General features: G+C 38.5%; 1 protein-coding gene and 1 pseudogene across 27 annotated transcripts in view; one reads left to right on the forward strand and one right to left on the reverse strand.

Annotated features, from left to right (window-relative positions):
* NUP210L (nucleoporin 210 like) overlaps positions 1-17372 on the forward strand; it is a 94929-nt gene that overhangs the window by 20190 nt on the left and 57367 nt on the right. The window lies entirely within an intron of this gene.
* LOC145507652 (small ribosomal subunit protein uS8 pseudogene) lies at positions 5676-6066 on the reverse strand (annotated as a pseudogene).

Raw genomic sequence — 17372 nt, forward strand, 5'->3', positions numbered from 1 at the left:
CTGTTTGAGACAAAATCTTGAGTCACCCTTGACTCTACCTTCTCCCTCACCTCCTTTGTTCAGTACATCATTGAATGCTAAGTCAATTCTTCTAAATATCTCTCAAATCCATTTTTTATTAGGTGAAGGAGACAGTGCTGTCTTTCACCTAGACTTTCACAGCAGCTTCTAAACTGATACTCCTACCTTCAATATTGCCTGTGGCTAGAATGATAATGTACTCTGCATATAAGTTAAATAAGCAGGGTGACAATATACAGCCTTGACGCACTCCTTTTCCTATTTGGAACCAGTCTGTTGTTCCATGTCCAGTTCTAACTGTTGCTTCCTGACCTGCATACAGGTTTCTCAAGAGACAGGTCAGATGGCCTGGTATTCCCATCTCTTTCAGAATTTTCCACAGTTTATTGTGATCCACACAGTCAAAGGCTTTGGCATAGTCAATAAACCAGAAATAGATGTTTTTCTGGAACTCTCTTGCTTTTTCGATGATCCAGTGGATATTGGCAATTTGATCTCTGGTTCCTCTGCCTTTTCTAAAACCAGCTTGAACATCTGGAAGTTCACAGTTCACGTATTGCTGAAGCCTGGCTTGGAGAATATTGAGCATTACTTTACTAGCATGTGAGATGAGTGCAATTGTGCGGTAGTTTGAGCATTCTTTGGCATTGCCTTTCTTTGGGATTAGAATGAAAACTGACCTTTTCCAGTCCTGTGGCCACTGCTGAGTTTTCCAAATTTGCTGGCATATCGAGTGCAGCACTTTCACAGCATCATCTTTCAGGATTTGAAGTAGCTCAACTGGAATTCCATCACCTTCACTAGCTTTGTTCGCATTGATGCTTTCTAAGGCCCACTTGACTTCACATTCCAGGATGTCTGGCTCTAGGTGAGTGATCACACCATCGTGATTATCTGGGTCATGAAGATCTTTTTTGTACAGTTCTTCTGTGTATTCTTGCCACCTCTTCTTAATATCTTCTGCTTCTGTTAGGTCCATACCATTTCTGTCCTTTATCGAGCCCATCTTTGCATGAAATGTTCCCTTGGTATCTCTAATTTTCTTGAAGAAGCACAAGCTGGAATCAAGATTGCCGGGAGAAATATCAATAACCTCAGATATGCAGATGACACCACCCTTATGGCAGAAGGTGAAGAAGAACTAAAGAGCCTCTTGATGAAAGTGAAAGAGGAGAGTGAAAAATTTAGCTTAAAGCTCAACGTTCAGAAAACTAAGATCATGGCATCTGGTCCCATCACTTCATGGGAAATAGATGGGGAAACAGTGGAAACAGTGTCAAACTTTATTTTTTTGGGCTCCAAAATCACTGCTGATGGTGATTGCAGCCATGAAATTAAAAGATGCTTACTCTTAAAAAAAAAAAAAAGATGTTTACTCCTTGGAAGGAAGGTTATGGGCAACCTAGATAGCATATTTAAAAACAGAGACATTACTTTGCCAACAAAAGTCCGTCTAGTCAAGGCTATGGTTTTTCCAGTGGTCATGTATGGATGTGAGAGTTGGACGGTGAAGAAAGCTGAGCACCGCAGAATTGATGCATTTGAATTGTGGTGTTGGAGAAGACTCTTGAGAGTCCCTTGGACTGCAAGGAGATCCAGTCAATCCATCCTAAAGGAGATCAGTCCTGGGTGTTCATTGGAAGGACTGATGTTGAAGCTGAAACTCAAATACTTTGGCCACCTCATGTGAAGAGTTGACTCATTGGAAAAGACCCTAATGCTGGGTAGGACTGGGGTCAGGAGGAGAAGGGGATGACAGAGGATGAGATGGTTGGATGGCATCACTGACTCAATGGACATGGGTTTGGGTAAACTCCGGGAGTTGGTGATGGACAGGGAGGCCTGGCGTGCTGCAATTCATGGGGTCGCAAAGAGTTGGACACAACTGAGTGACTGAACTGAACTGAACTGAGAATGATAATACAAAAACTATAAAAATTATTATATATTTACTGTTTAAGTTCCTTTGGTGGCTTCCCATTGATTTTAAGGTAAAGTTTAAATTTTGCGGTTCATAGGATTCTCATCTCAATGGCTTCTCTTGTTGCAGAGCACCAGATCTAGGTGCACAGGCTTCAGTAGTTGAAGCATGTGGGCTCAGTAGTTGTGGCGCACAGGCTTAGTTGCTCCACAGCAACTAAGTGGAATCTTCCCGATCCAGAGATCAAACCTGCATTGACAGGTGGATTCTTAACCACTGGACCACCAGTTTTTGTTTTTCAGTTGCTAAGTCATGTCCAACTCGGTGACCCCATGGACTACAGCATGCCAGGCTTCCCTGGCCTTCACTGTCTCCTGGAGTTTACTCAGATTCATATCCATTTAGTTGGTGATGCTATCTAACCATCTCATCTTCTACCGCCCTCTTCTCCTTTTACTTTCAATCCTTTTCAGCATCAGAGTCTCTTCCAGTGAGTCAGCTCTTCACATCAGATGGCCAAAGTATTGGAACTTCAGCTTCAGCATCAGTCCTTCCAGTGAATATGCAGGGTTGATTTCCTTTAGGATTGACTGGTTTGATCTCCTTGCAGTCCAAGGGACTCTCAAGAGTCTTCTCTAGCACCACAATTAGAAAGCATCAATTCTTCAGCGCTCCGCATTCTTTATGATCCAACTATCACATCTGTACATGACTACTGGAAAAACCAGGAATCTTTGTCAGTAAAGTGATGTCTCTACTTTTTAATACACTGTTTAGGTTTGTAAAGCTTTCTTTTAAAGGAGCAAGTGTCTTTTAATTTTGTGGCTACAGTCACCCTCTGCAGTGATTTTGGAGCAAAATCACAAAAGGAAATCTGTCACTGCTTCCACTTTTTCCCCTTCTATTTGCCATGAAGTGATGGGACTGGATGCCATCATCTTTTTTTGGATGTTGAGTTTTAAGTCAGCTTTTTCACTCTCCTCTTTCACCCTCATCAAGAAGCGTTTTGAGTTCCTCTTCACTTTCTGCCATTAGAGTGATATCATCTGCGTATCTGAGGTTATTGATACTTCTCCCAGCAATCTTGATTCCAGCTTGTAATTAATCCAGCCCAGCATTTCATGTGATGTAATCTGCATGTGAGTTAAATAAACAAGATGACAATATACAGCCTTGTTGTATTCTTTCCCAATTTTGAACCAGTCTGTTGTTCATGTCCAGTTCTAACTGTTGCTTCTTGACCTGCATACAGGTTTTTCAGGAGACAGGTGAGGTGGTCTGGTATTCCCATGTCTTGAAGAATTTTCCACAGTTTGTTGTGATCCACATAGTCAAAAGCTTTCACATAGTCAATGAAGCAGATGTTTTTCTGGAATTGTCTTGCTTTCTCTGTGATTCAGCAAATGTTGACAATTTGATCTCTGATTCCTCTGCCTTTTCTAAACCCAACTTGTACATCTGGAAGTTCTCAGTTCATGTACTACTAAAGCCTAGCTTGAAGGATTTTGAGGATAACCTATTAGTATGCGAAATGAGTGCAGTTGTTCGGTAGTTTGAAGAATCTTTGGCACTGCCCTTCTTTGGGATTAGAAGGAAAACTGAGCTTTTCCAGTCCTCTGGCCAGTGCTGAGTTTTCCAAGTTTGTTGGCGTATTGAGCGCAGCACTTCAACAGCACTATGTTTTAGGATTTGAAATAGCTCAGCTGGAATTCCATCCCCTCCACTATCTTTGTTTGTAGTAATGCTTCCTAAGGCCCACTTCACACTTCAGGATGTCTGGCTCTAAGTAAGAGATCACACCATTGTGGTTATCCCAGCCATTAAGACCTTTTTTGTATAGTTCTTCTGTGTACTCTTGCCGCCGCTTCTTAATCTCTTCTGCCTCTGTTAGGTTCCTACCATTTCTGCCCTTTATTGTGTCCATCCTTGCATGAAATATTCTCTTGATACCTCCAGTTTTCTTGAAGAGATCTCTAGTCTTTCCCATTCTATTGTTTTCCTTTACTTGTTTGCATTGTTCATTTAAGGAGGCCTTCTTATCTCTCCTTGCTATTCTCCATTCAGTTGGGTGTATCTTTCCCTTTCTCCTTTGCTTTTTGCTTCTCTTCTTTCCTCAGCTATTTGTAAAGCCTCCTCAGACTTTGTCTTCTTGCATTTTTCTTTCTTTGGAATGGTTTTGGTCACTGCCTCCTGTACAGATGTTATGAACATCTGTCCATAGTTTTTCAGGTCAAACTTGCCTGTTACTCCAGATATCTCTTGACTTTCTACTTTCGCATTCCAGTCCCCTGTGATTGAGAGGGCATCTTTTTTTGGTGTTAATTCTAGAAAGTCTTGTAGATCTTCAGAGAACCAGTCAACTTCAACTTCTTTGGCATCAGCGGTTGAGGCGTGGACTTGGATTACTGTGATGATGAATGGTTTGCCTTGGAAACGAACTAAGATCATTCTATCATTTTTAAGTTTGTGCCCAAGTACTGCATTTTGGACTCTTTTTTGATTATGAGGGCTGCTCCATTTCTTCTAAGGGATTCTTGCCCACAGTAGTAGGTATAATGGTGATCGGATTTAAATTCACTCATTCCCATCCGTTTTAGTTCACTGATTCTTAAGATGTTGATGTTCACTCTTACCATCTCCTGCTTGATTACGTCCAATTTACCTTGATTCGTGGACTTAACATTCCAGGTTCCTATGCAATATTGTTCTTCACAGCATCAGATTTACTATCACCACCAGATACATCCACAACTGAGGATCATTTCCGCTTTGGCCCAGTTACTTCATTCTTTCCAGAGCTGTTAGAAATTGCCCTCAGTTCTTCCCCAGTAGCACATTGGACACCTTCTCACCTGGGGGTGGGGGCTTATCATCTGGTGTCACATCTTTTGCCTTTTCATACTGTTCATGGGGTTCTCATGACAAGAATACTGGAGTGGTTTGCTATTCCCTCCTCCAGTGGAGTTTTGTCAGAACTCTCCACTATGACCCGTTCATCTTGGGTGGCCCTACATGGCATGGCTCATGACTTCATTGAGTTATGCAAGCCCCTTTGCCATGACAAGGCTATGGTCCATGAAGGGGTAGACCACCAGGGAAGTCCCTTAACTTCTTAACCCAGGTCTCCCACATTGCAGGCAGACTCTTTACCAGCTGAGCCATCAGAGAAGTCTTCTTAACATAGTTTTATAGAAGCCTCTATGACAGAGATCACAATCTGGTGGCCTGCAGACATCTTGATTTGTAATCTTGTTTTTTATCTAGGTGTGTAAATTTCCTTTTGATTGAGAAATTTAAAATAAAATCTGGAAGTTTAAAATAAAACCACTTCCCTGGTGGTTCAGTGGTTAAGAATACACCTGCCAATGCAAGGAATACGGGTTTGATCCCTGGTCTTGGAAGATCCCACATGTTGTGGAGCAACTCAGCCTGTGCTCCACACCTACTGAGCCCATGAGCTGTAACTACTGAAGCCTGAGTTCTCTGGAGCCCATGCTCCACAATAAGAGAAGCCATTGCAATGAGAAACCCATGCACTGCAATGAAGAGTAGCTCCCACCAGTTGCAACTAGAGAAAGATTGTGCACAGCAATGAAGATCCAGCACAGCCAAAAATAAATAATTTTTTAAAAGAAAGAAAAATGCCCTTAAGATATATCCAAATTGTTGAGTGTATCACGATATCATTTTATTTTTTTTCCTCTGAGGCATTTTATTTGTGTGTATCACATCCCTAGAAAAAGAATCCAAGGATTTTCCCTCCTGTATGTTTCATCTTGCTTCTTCATGGTCCATGATGCCAGCTGAGGTTGTCAGTACAATGAAACCAAACTGACGGGATGGGAGCAGGTTATTCTGCCATTTTCTAGATCTTTGAGTTGCACATCAAATCTGGGGCTGATCACGCCACACTTATTTAGCCTGCCTGTGAGGTTCACAACCATTTTCCCAGCCCTGTGATCATCAATGATTTCAAATTCGCCAACGTAACCATGTTTCATCATCACTGTTAGAAACCTGATGATGACTTTGGAGCACGGCCTAATAAGGACCTGGTGTTTGCCTCTCTTTTTGGCATTATTGATACTCTTGAGAACATCAGCCAGGACATTCATGCACACCATTCTGGCGGCACGGAAAAATGGCAGAGCACACGGAATTCCACTATATCATTTAAAAAATTACTGAATAAAAATAATTGGTGAATAATATCCCATTGTATAGATGTACTGGATTTTAAGTATTCACCTACTAAGGATGATTTGGGTTGTTTCTATTATTTGGCAATTATAAATAAAGCTGCTCTAAACATTCTTGTGGGCTTCCCAGGTGGCTCAGTGGTAAAGAATCTGCCTGCAGTGCAAGAGATGAGGGTTCAATCCCTGGGTTGAGAAGATCCCCTGGAGAAGGAAATGGCATCCCACTATAGTATTCTTGCCTGGAAAATACCATGGACAGAGGAGCCTGGAGAGCTACAATCCATGGGATCGCAAAAGAGTCAGACACAACTTAGCAACTAAAACAACAACATTGTTGTATAGATTTTGCTGTGAATAAGTTTTTATGTCCCTGCGATAAAATGCTTAAGAGTGGGGACTTCCCTGTGGTACAGTGGAGAAGAATCTGCCTGCCAGTGCAGGGAACATAGGTTCAATCCCTGGTCTAGGAAGATTCCATATGCTGTGGAGCAACTAAGCCCTTGCACCGCAACTGCTGAGCCCATGCTCTAGAGCTCACAACCCATGAACCATGAAGCCCACAAGCCTAAAGCCTGTGCTCCAAAACAAAAGAAGCCACTGCAAGGAGAAGTCTGCACATGACAATTAATAGCTCCTGCTCACCCCAACTAGAGAAAGCCCACATGCAGTAATGAAGATCCAGCACAGCCAAAAAAATAAAATTAATAAAGAAAAAACGCTTAAGTGCAATTCTTGGGTCATATAGTAGCTACATGTTTAGTTTTTAAGAAATTGACAAACTATTTTTCTAAAATGGCTGTATTATTTTATATCCCCACCAATGATCTATGAGATACCATTAATAATTTTTAATGTTTCTTCTTTTTATTCATAGTCATTTCAAGTTCTCTATTTCAGTTCAGTTCAATTCAGTGGCTCAGTCATGTCCGACTCTGCGACCCCATAGACTGCAGCACACCAGGTTTCCCTGTCCATCACCATCTCCCAGAGCTTACTCAAACTCAGGTCCATTGAGTTGGTGATGCCATCCAACCATCTCATCCTCTGTTGTCCCCTTCTTCTCTCACCTTCAATCATTCCCAGCATCAGGGTCTTTTCCAATGAGTCAGTTCTTTGCAACAGGTAGCCAAAGTATTGGAGTTTCAGCTTCAGCATCAGTCCTTCCAATGAATATTCAGGACTGATTTCCTTTAGGATGGACTGGTTGGATCTCCTTGTAGTCCAATGGACTCTCAAGAGTCTTCTCCAACACAGCAGTTCAAAAGCATCAATTCTTCGGCACTCTGCTTTCTTTATAGTCCAACTCTCACATCCATACATGACTACTGGAAAAACCATAACTTAGACTAGATGGACCTTTGTTGGCAAAGTAATGTCTCTGCTTTTTAATATTCTGTCTAGGTTGGTTATACCTTTATCTTCCAAGGAACAATCTTTTAATTTCCTGGCTGCAGTCACCATCTGCAGTGATTTTGGAGCCCCCCAAAATAAAGTCTCTCACTGTTTCCACTGCTTCCCCACATATTTGCCATGAATTGATGGGACCAGATACCATGATCTTAGTTTTCTGAATGTTGAGTTTTAAGCCAACTTTTTCACTCTCCTCTTTCACTTTCATCAAGAGGCTCTTTAGTTCTTCTTTACTTTCTGCCATAAGGGTGGTGTCATCTGTGTATCTGAGGTTACTGATATTTCTCCTGGCAATCTTGATTCCAGTTTGTGCTTCATCCAGCCCAGTGTTTCTCATGATGTACTCTGCATATAAGTTAAATAAGCAGGGTGACAATATACAGCCTTGACGTACTCCTTTTCCTATTTGAAACCAGTCTGTTGTTCCATTTCCATTTCTAACTCTTGCTTCCAGTTTGTTGTTCCATGTCCAGTTCTAACTGTTGCTTCCTGACCTGCATACAGATTTCTCAAGAGGCAGGTCAGGTGATCTAGTATTCTCATCTCTTTAAGAATTTTCCAGAGTTTGTTGTGGTCCACACGGTCAAAGGCTTTGGCATAGTCAATAAAGCAGAAGTAGTTGTTTTTCTGGAACTCTCTTGCTTTTTCGATGATTCAACAGATGTTGGCAATTTGATCTCTGGTTCCTCTGCCTTTTCTAAATCCAGCTTGAACATCTGGAAGTTCATGGTTCACGTACTGTTGAAGCCTGGCTTGGAGAATTTTGAGCATTACTTTGCTAGCATGTGAGATGAGTGCAATTGTGTGCTTGTTTGAGCATTCTTTGGCATTTCCTTTCTTTGGGATTGGAACGAAAACTGACCTTTTCCAGTCCTGTGGCCACTGCTGAGTTTTCCAAATTTGCTGTTATATCAAGTGCAGCACTTTCACAGCATCATCTTTTACGATTTGAAATAGCTCAACTGGAATTCCATCACCTCCACTAGCTTTGTTTGTAGTGATGCTTCCTAAGGTCCACTTGACTTTGCATTCCAGAATATCTGGCTCTAGGTGAATGATCACACCATCCTGATTATCTGGAACGTGAAGATCTTTTTTGTACAGTTCTTCTGTGTATCCTTGCCACCTCTCCTTAATATCTTCTGCTTCTGTTAGGTCCATACCATTTCTGTCCTTTATTGTGCCCATCTTTGCATGAAATGTTGCCTTGGTATCTCTAATTTTCTTGAAGAGATCTCTAGTCTTTCCCATTCTGTTGTTTTCCTCTATTTCTTTGCATTGATCACTGAGGAATGCTTTCTTACCTCTCCTTGCTATCCTTTGGAACTCTGCATTCAAATGGGTATATCTTTCCTTTTCTCCTTTGCCTTTCACTTCTCTTCTTTTCACAGCTGTTTGTAAGGGCTCCTCAGACAACCATTTTGCCTTTATGCATTTCTTTTTCTTGGGGATGGTCTTGATCCCTGCCTCCTGTACAATGTCATGAACCTCTGTCCATAGTTCTTTAGGCACTCTATCAGATCTAATCCCTTGAATCTATTTGTCGCTTCCACTGTATAATCATAAGGGATTTGATTTAGGTCATACCTGAATTGTCTAGTGGTTTTCCCTACTTTCTTCAATTTAAATCTGAATTTGGCAATAAGGAGTTCATGATCTGAGCCACAGTCAGCTCCCGGTCTTGTTTTTGCTGACTGTATACAACTTCGTCATCTTTGGCTGCAAAGAATATAATCAGTCTGATTTCAGTATTGACCATCTGGTGATCAAGTTCTCTATTTAGTTATTATATAACTTTTTGGAGGGGAGCGGGGCTGCACCACATGGCTTGTGAGATCTTAGTTCTATGACTGGATGTCAAACCCATGTCCCCTGCAGTGGAAGCATGGAATCTTAACCGCAGGGACACCAGGGAAGTCTTAGTACCATATTGTTTTGTTTACTGTAGTTTTGTAGTATAGTCTTGACAACAGGGAGTGTGCTACCTCTAGCTTTGTTCTTTTTTCTCAACATTACTTTGGTTATTAGGGGTAGTTTGTGGTTGCATATAAATTTTAGGATTGTTTATTCTAGTCTTGTGAAAAATATCATGGGTGATTTGATAGGGATTGCATTAAATCTATACATTGCTTTTGGTAGTATTGACATTGTAATAATATTAATTGTTCCAACCACAAACCTGGGATATCTTTACATTTCTTTGTATCATGTTCAGTTGTTTTCACCAGTGTTATGGTATTTTCAGAGTATAAGTCTTTCACCTCTTTGGAGTTAAGTTTATTTTATTCTTTTTGATGCAGTTGTAAATGGGGTTGTTTTCTTGTTTTCTCTCTCTGATAGTTGATTATTAATGTATAGAAAAGCAACAATTTTCTGTATATAAATCTTGTATCCTGCAACTTGACTAAATGCATTTAATAGGTCTAATAGTGTTTTGATGGGGACTTTGGGGTTTTGTATTGTGCCAGTGCTATTTGTCAAAGAGACTCATTTCACTCATTGTATGCTCTTGGCATCCTTGTCAAATCTAGTTGACTATAGATGTCAGCTTATTTCTGTACTCTCAATTTTATTCCATTGGTCTGTGTGTCTGTCCTTTTGCAGTACCACACTGCTTTGATCACTGTAGCCTTGAATTGTGTTTTGAAATGGGAAATGTGAAGTCTTCTAACTGTTCTTTTTCAAGATTGTTTTGGCCACTCAAGATCTTTTAGAATTCCATATCAATTTTAGGATGGGCTTTTCCATTTTTTCCAAAAAGGCCCTTGGGATTTTGATAGCAATTGCATTGAATTAGTAGACCACTTCGGAGACTGTTGTCATCTTAACAATATTAGGTCTTCCAGTTCATGAGCATGGGATGTTTTTCCATTTATTCAGGCTGTCTTTAATTTACTCAAGCAATATTTTGTAGTTTTCAGTGTACAAGTAGTGCACCTCCATGGCTGAATTTATTCTAAGTAGTTTATTCTTTTTTGATGCTATTGTAATGAGATTTTTTTTTCTTAATTTATCTTTTTAGTTTGTTTATTGCTAATGTATATAAGTACAACTGATATTTGTGTGTGGATCTGGTATGCTACAACTTTGCTGAGTTATTTTATTAGCTATAGTAGTTCTTCTGGATTTTATAGGATATTTCATATATAATATCATATCCAGGAGTTGGTGATGGACAGGGAGGCCTGGTGTGCTGCAGTCCATGGGGTCGCCAAGAGTCGGACACGACTGAGCGACTGAACTGAACTGAACCTGTGAATAGTGGTAATTTTGCTCCTCCATTTCCCACTTTGGTACCTTTTATTTCATTTTCTTGCCTAATTCCTCTGGCTAGAACTTATAGTACAATATTGAATAGAAGTGGCAATAGTGGGCCTCCTTATCTTGTTTTTGATCTTAGAGCAAAAACTTTCATTCTTTCACCACTGAGTAAGATGTTAGCTGTGGAGTTTTCATATGTGGCCCTTATCATATTGAAGAAGTTCTTTTCTACCCCTAATTGTTGAGTGTTTTTACTGTGAAAGGGCAGTGGATTTTTCTCAAATATTTTTAAGCATTTTTTTCTTTCATTCTATTAATATGTATGTTACATTAATTGACTTGTATATATTGTACTGCCTTTGAATTCCTAGAAAAATCCCACTTGATCATGGTGTATAATCCTATTAATATGCTGCTGGATTTGGTTTTCCAGTATTTTCTTAAGGAGTTTTGTATTTATATTCATAAAGGGTATTGGGCTGTAGTTTTCTTTTTTATGATGTCTTTGTCTAACTTTGGTATCAGGGCAAATGCTGGTCTCTTAGAATGAGTTAGGAAGTGTTCCCTCCTTTTTCTTTTAACTTCATCATCTTTATTTTTAAGTTTGAGAAACATTAGTGTTAATTTTGTTTTAAATGTTTGTGGAAATTAACAATTGAAGCCATCTAGGCCTGGGCTTTTCTTTCTTTTTTAAAAAATTATTTATTTATTTTAATTGGACGACAATCACTTCACAGCACTGTGATGGTCCCTGCCACACATCGACACAAATAAGCCACAGGCATACATGCATGCCCACCCCCATCCTGAACCCTCCTCCCACCTCCCTCCTCACCCCAACCCTCTGGGTTGTCCCAGAACACCGGCCTTGAGCACCCTGCTTCATGCTTCAAATTTGCACTAGTCATCTATTTTACATATGATAATATATATGTTTCAATATCTCTCATATCATCCCACCCTCACCTTCTCCCACATAGTCCAATAGTCTGTTCTTTACATCTGTGTCTCTTTCGCTGCCTTACGTATTAGGATCGTGGTTACCGTCTTTCTAGATTCCATATTTATGCATTAATATACTGTATTGGTGTTTCTCTTTCTGACTTACTTCACTCTGTATAATAGACTACAGTTTCATCCACCTCATTAGAACTGACTCAAATGTGTTCTTTTTTATAGCTGAGTAATATTCCACATGTATATGTACCACAACTTCCTTATCCATTTGTCTGCCAATGGACATCTATGTTGGTTCCATGTCCAAGCTATTGTAAACAGTGCTGCAGTGAACATTGGGGTGCATGTGTCTCTTTCAATTCTGGTTTCCTCATTGTGTATGCACAGCAGTGGGATTGCTGGGTTATATGGCAGTTCTATTTCCAGTTTTTTAAGGAATCTTCACACTGTTCTCTATAGTGGCTGTACCAGTTTGCATTTCCACCAACAGTATAAGAGGGTTGCCTTTTCTCCACATCCTCTCCAACATTTATTGTTTGTAGACTTTTTGTAGGCAGGGCCTGGGCTTTTCTTTGCTAGAAAATTTTTGATTATTGATTTAATCTCTTTGCTTGCTATAGCTTTATTCAGATTTTCTATTTCTACTGGGTCAGTTTTTCTAATTGACGTGCTTCAAGGCATCTTTCCATTTGATCTAGGTTATCTAATTTGTTTGGTGGACAATTGTTCATAGTATTTTCTCACAATCCTTTTTATTTCTGTAAAGTTGGTAGTAATGTCCCCACTTTCATTTCTGATTTTAGTAATTTGAGTATTCTTTCTTTTTTTCTCAGTGATTCTAGCTAAACTCAATTTTGTTGATCTTTTTGAAGAACCAAATTTTGGTTTTGTTGATTTTGTGTATTTATTTTCCACTCTCTACTTTTAAAATCACTGCTCACTTTATTATTTCCTTCCTTCTTCTAGTTTCAGGTTTACTTTGCTCTTCCTTTTCCAGTTTTTTTTAGCTATACAGTCAGATTATTGGTTTGAAATGTTTTCTTCTTTTTTTGGCTGTGCCACACCCAGCTTACAAGATCTTATTTCCTTAACCAGGGATTGAACCCAGGCCATGGGAGTGAAAACACTGAGTCCTAACTATTGGACAGCCAGGAATTCCCTCTTCTTTTTTTAAAAATTTAATTTATTTTGTATATTTTTTTATTATTGGCTACACTGGGTCTTTGTTGCTGTGCGTGGACTTTCTCTAGTTGTGGCAAGTGAGCTTTCTAGTTGTGGTGCAAGGACCTCTCATTGTGGTGGCTTCCCTTGTTGCAGAACATGGGCTCTAGGGTGCATGAGCTTCAGTCGTTGTGGCTCATGGGCTCAGAAGTGATGGCACACAGGTTTAGTTGCCCCAGGGTATGTGGAATCTTCTCAGACCAGGGATTGAACTTGTGTCCCCTGCATTCGCAGGCAGACTCCCAACCTCTGGACCACCAAGGAAGTCCCCTGAAAAACTCAAGGAGACTGCTTTGAAATAGTTTCAATTATACTCTCTGTGGAGGATATTTGTTTTGTCACTCTGGCTGGCCCCCTCTGCCATAGGGGAAAGGAACTTCCCCTATTTAACATGGTTCTGCCACTTTCTACTGCCAATCACAGCACTTTTTTCCTCTTTCTTGTTTTTTAATACAGGTGTTTACAACTGTCTCTTTTCCTTTGAGCATTGTTTTCATTGAATCCTGTAAGTTTGGGCATATTGGATTTTTGTTTTCCTTCATCTCAAAATTTCCTAATGTTTCTTATTATTTCTTCTTTGACCCATTGGTTGTTTTATTTAATTTCCACATACTTGTGAATTGTCCAGTTTTCCCTGTGTGAAGTTCTAGTTTTAGCCCATTTTGGGTGGAGAAGATAATTTATATGATTTCAGTCTTTTTAAATTTCTTGAGACTTCTTTTGTGGTTTAACATATGACCTGTCATGGAGAATATTGCATGTGCACTTGAGAAGATTGAGCATTTTGTTGTTTTGGGATGGAATATTCTTTATATGTCTGCTTGATCTAGTTGGTTTATCAACTTGACTTATTAGTCAAGTCCTCTGTTTCCATACTGATCTTTTGTTCTGGTTGTTCTATCCGTTATTGAATCTGAGTTATTAAAATCTGTTAACTGTTGTTATAAAACTATTTCTTCCTTCATTCCTTCTGTCCATTTTTGCTTCATATTTTGGGGCCCTCTGTTGTTAGGTATGTGTATGTTTGTAATTGTTATATCTTGATGATATAACCTTTTTGTTAATATATAATGACCTTTGTCTCTTATAACAATTTTTTAAAATCTGTTTTGTTTGATGTTAATGTAGACTGCTCCCCCAACCCTCTTTTGGTAATTATTTTTTTAAATAATTTGGTAATTAAAATGGAATTCATTTTTCCATTCTTTCACTTTCAACCTATTTGTGTCTTTGAATCTATTAGTCTCTTAGAGACAGCATATACTTGGATCATGTTTTTCTTCATCCATTCTGTCAATCTCTGCCTTTTAATTGGAGAATTTATTTATGTTTAAAACAGTTACTGATAAGGAAAAGCTCCTGCTTTTGTTTTCTTTTTTTTTTTTTCCTGCAGATGGGCATTATTTTATTTTTTTGTTTTCTATATGACTTTTTTGATAATTTCTTCCATTACTGACTTCTTTTGTGTTTAACTGATTTTTGTAGGTTCATGTTTTGTATTAAATGTGAGACATTCATCATTCATTCTTCACATAGCCTTTCTGCACCTTTCTTTCCCTATTTCTGGGACTTACTTTGTATATATTGATTTACTTAATGGTGTTCCACTGGTCTCTAAGGCTTGGTCATTTTTTTTCATTCTTTTTCTCTTTGCTCCTCTGAATAACTTTAATGGCCCTCTTTAAATTTGCAGATTCTTCCTTCTGCCAGCTCAAATCTGCTATAAAGGTCTTCTACTGAAGTTTTCATTTCAGTAATTGTACTTGTAGTTTCAGAATATCTGTTTGGCTCCTTTTTTATAATTTCTGTCTCTTCACTGATATTCTCTATTTGTTGAAACATACTCCTGGAGTGATGTCTATTGTTTCTGTTAGCTCTTTGATTTATAATCTTTGTTCAGTATCTGTGGTTCTTTAAGGACAATTTGTGTTAATTTCCTTTTTTTTTTCTATAAATAGGTCATATTTTCTTGTTTCTTTGAATGCCTTAATTTTTGTTGTTGCTGAAAACAACATTTTATTATAGTGGACCCTTGAACAACATAAGTTCTAATTGCACAGTTCCACTTGTACATGGATTTTTTAAAAATTAATACATACTACAGTATTATATAATCTGTGGCTGGTTGAATCTGCAAATGTAATACTGTGGTATGGAGGGCTAAAGTTATACATGGATTTCAACTGCACAGAGGATTGACACTCAGAGATCCCACTTTGTTCAAAAGTCAATATAATATGGTAACTTTGGAAATCAGATTCTTGTCTTTCCTTAGGGCTGTTGTTATTGTTTGCTGTGGGCTGTAGTTGCTTGTATATTTAGTGAGTGTTCTAAATCATTTTTAAAAGATTGTGTTATTTGTAATTTGTGTTATTTGATTGTAAAATCTTGATTCCTTTAGCTTGTAGTCAGTGGTTTGACAAATAATTTCTTTAATGCCTTAAGTCACCTTTTTCTTAATTTAGCATACATTTAGTTGCTGTAAACCTTTGAGTATTTTCCAAAGTTAATTCTGACTCTCTCTCTGTTTTTGGCATTTCTATGGAGGGACAGGTTCTTGGAGTTTCTTGCTTTGCCACTTTTGCAGAAATCTCCTCCCTGCTGGTTATTTTTATTAGGATTTATGAACATGAAACTTTTTACACTTATTTAGGACTTTGAATTTTTCTTTCAGCAATGTCTTATAGTTTTCATCATACAGGTCTTGAAGATATTTTATTACCTTTGTACTTATTTTATGTTTTAAGCTATATATATATATATTTAAATTTTCTCTTTTTAATTCATCATGCTAGTATATATAAATACAGTGGGTTTTTTTAAATCATTTTTTAAATGTATTTATTTTGGGCTGTGCTGAGTCTTTGTTGTTGCGGGGGCTTTTCTATAGTTGCAGCCAGGCGGAGCGGGCCGCGGGGCGGTGGGGGTGGGGGGTGCTACTTTTCATTGAATTGCGCAGGCTTCTTTTGTTGTGGAGCACAGGCTCCAGGGCACTGAGCTTCAGTAGTTGTGGCATGTGGGCTCTAGACCACAGGCTCAATAGTTGTGGCCAACGGGTTAGGTTGCTCCCCGGCATGTGGGATCTTCCTGGATCAGGGATCGAACTGGAGTCTCCTGCATTGGTGGGCGGATTCTTTTACGGTTGAGCCACCAGGAAAGCCCATAAATACAGTGGTTTTTGTATGTTACCTTGAATCTTGAAAGCTTGCTGAGTTGATTTATTCTATTACTTCTTGTAGATTCCTTAGGAAGTGCTACATATATAATTAGGTTGTATGTGAATAAAGAGTTAACTCTTTTCATTCTAATAAATGTGCCTTTTCTTTCTCTTGCCTCATAGCACTGACTAGGACCTCTACTACAATATTGAATAGAAGTGTTAAAAGTGGATATATTTGCCTTATTTCTGACCTCAAAGTGGAAAATATTCACCCTTTCTCCATTGAGTATGATGTTGACTATAGATTTTGTGTAGATGCTCATCCTTAGGTTGAACAAGTTCCTTTTTATTCTTAGTTTATTGAGAATTTTCATCATGAATTGGTTCTGCATTTTGTCAATGCTCTTCTACATCTATTGATAAAATGAATATAGTTTTTCCTTTTTAGTCTTTTAAATATGATGAATTAGTTACATTGATTGATTTTCTAGTATGCAACAAATCTTGCATTCTCAGGATAAACCTCACTTGATTATGATTTGTTATCTTCACACATTGCAGGATTTAATTTGCTAAAATTCTGTTAATGACTTTTGTATGTATGTTTTTGAGGGCCTATAACTTTTTTTTCCTTCTTCGGTTTTAGTTGTAATGTCTTTGTCAGGTTTTGGTGTTATGATAATACTGGCTTTATAAAATGATCTGGAAAGTATTCTTTTCCATTTTCTTAAAGAGTTCTGTAGAACTAGTGTTAATTCTTTCTCAGATGTTTGGTAGAATTCACAATGAAACTGTTTGAGCTTGGAACTTTTTAAAATGGTAAGTCTTTTATTATTATAGTGCTAAAATATACATAACATAAGTTTTACCGTTTTAACCATTTTTAGGCATACAGTTCAGTGACATCAAGTATATTGCTGTTGTATACCAATACCACCATCTATCCCCAGAACTCTATAATCTTTCCAGACTGATTCTCTCTTTTCCTTAAAAAATACCCACCCCTGTTCCTCCTATCTTCTATTCCCTGGTAACTACATTCTATTTTTTGTCTCTGTTAATTTGATTAATCTAGTTATGTCATATAAATGGCATCATATAAGGAATTCCCTGGCAGTCCACTGGTTATTACTCCATGCCTTTACTGCTGAGCATGTGGGTTCAATCTCTGGTCAAGGAACTAAGATCCCACAAGCCTTGTGGCATGGCCAAAAAAAAAAAA

The sequence above is a fragment of the Giraffa tippelskirchi genome, chromosome 5 (assembly GCF_054371585.1).
Source record: "Giraffa tippelskirchi isolate mGirTip1 chromosome 5, T2T-mGirTip1v1.2.pri, whole genome shotgun sequence".
NCBI lineage: Eukaryota > Metazoa > Chordata > Mammalia > Artiodactyla > Giraffidae > Giraffa > Giraffa tippelskirchi.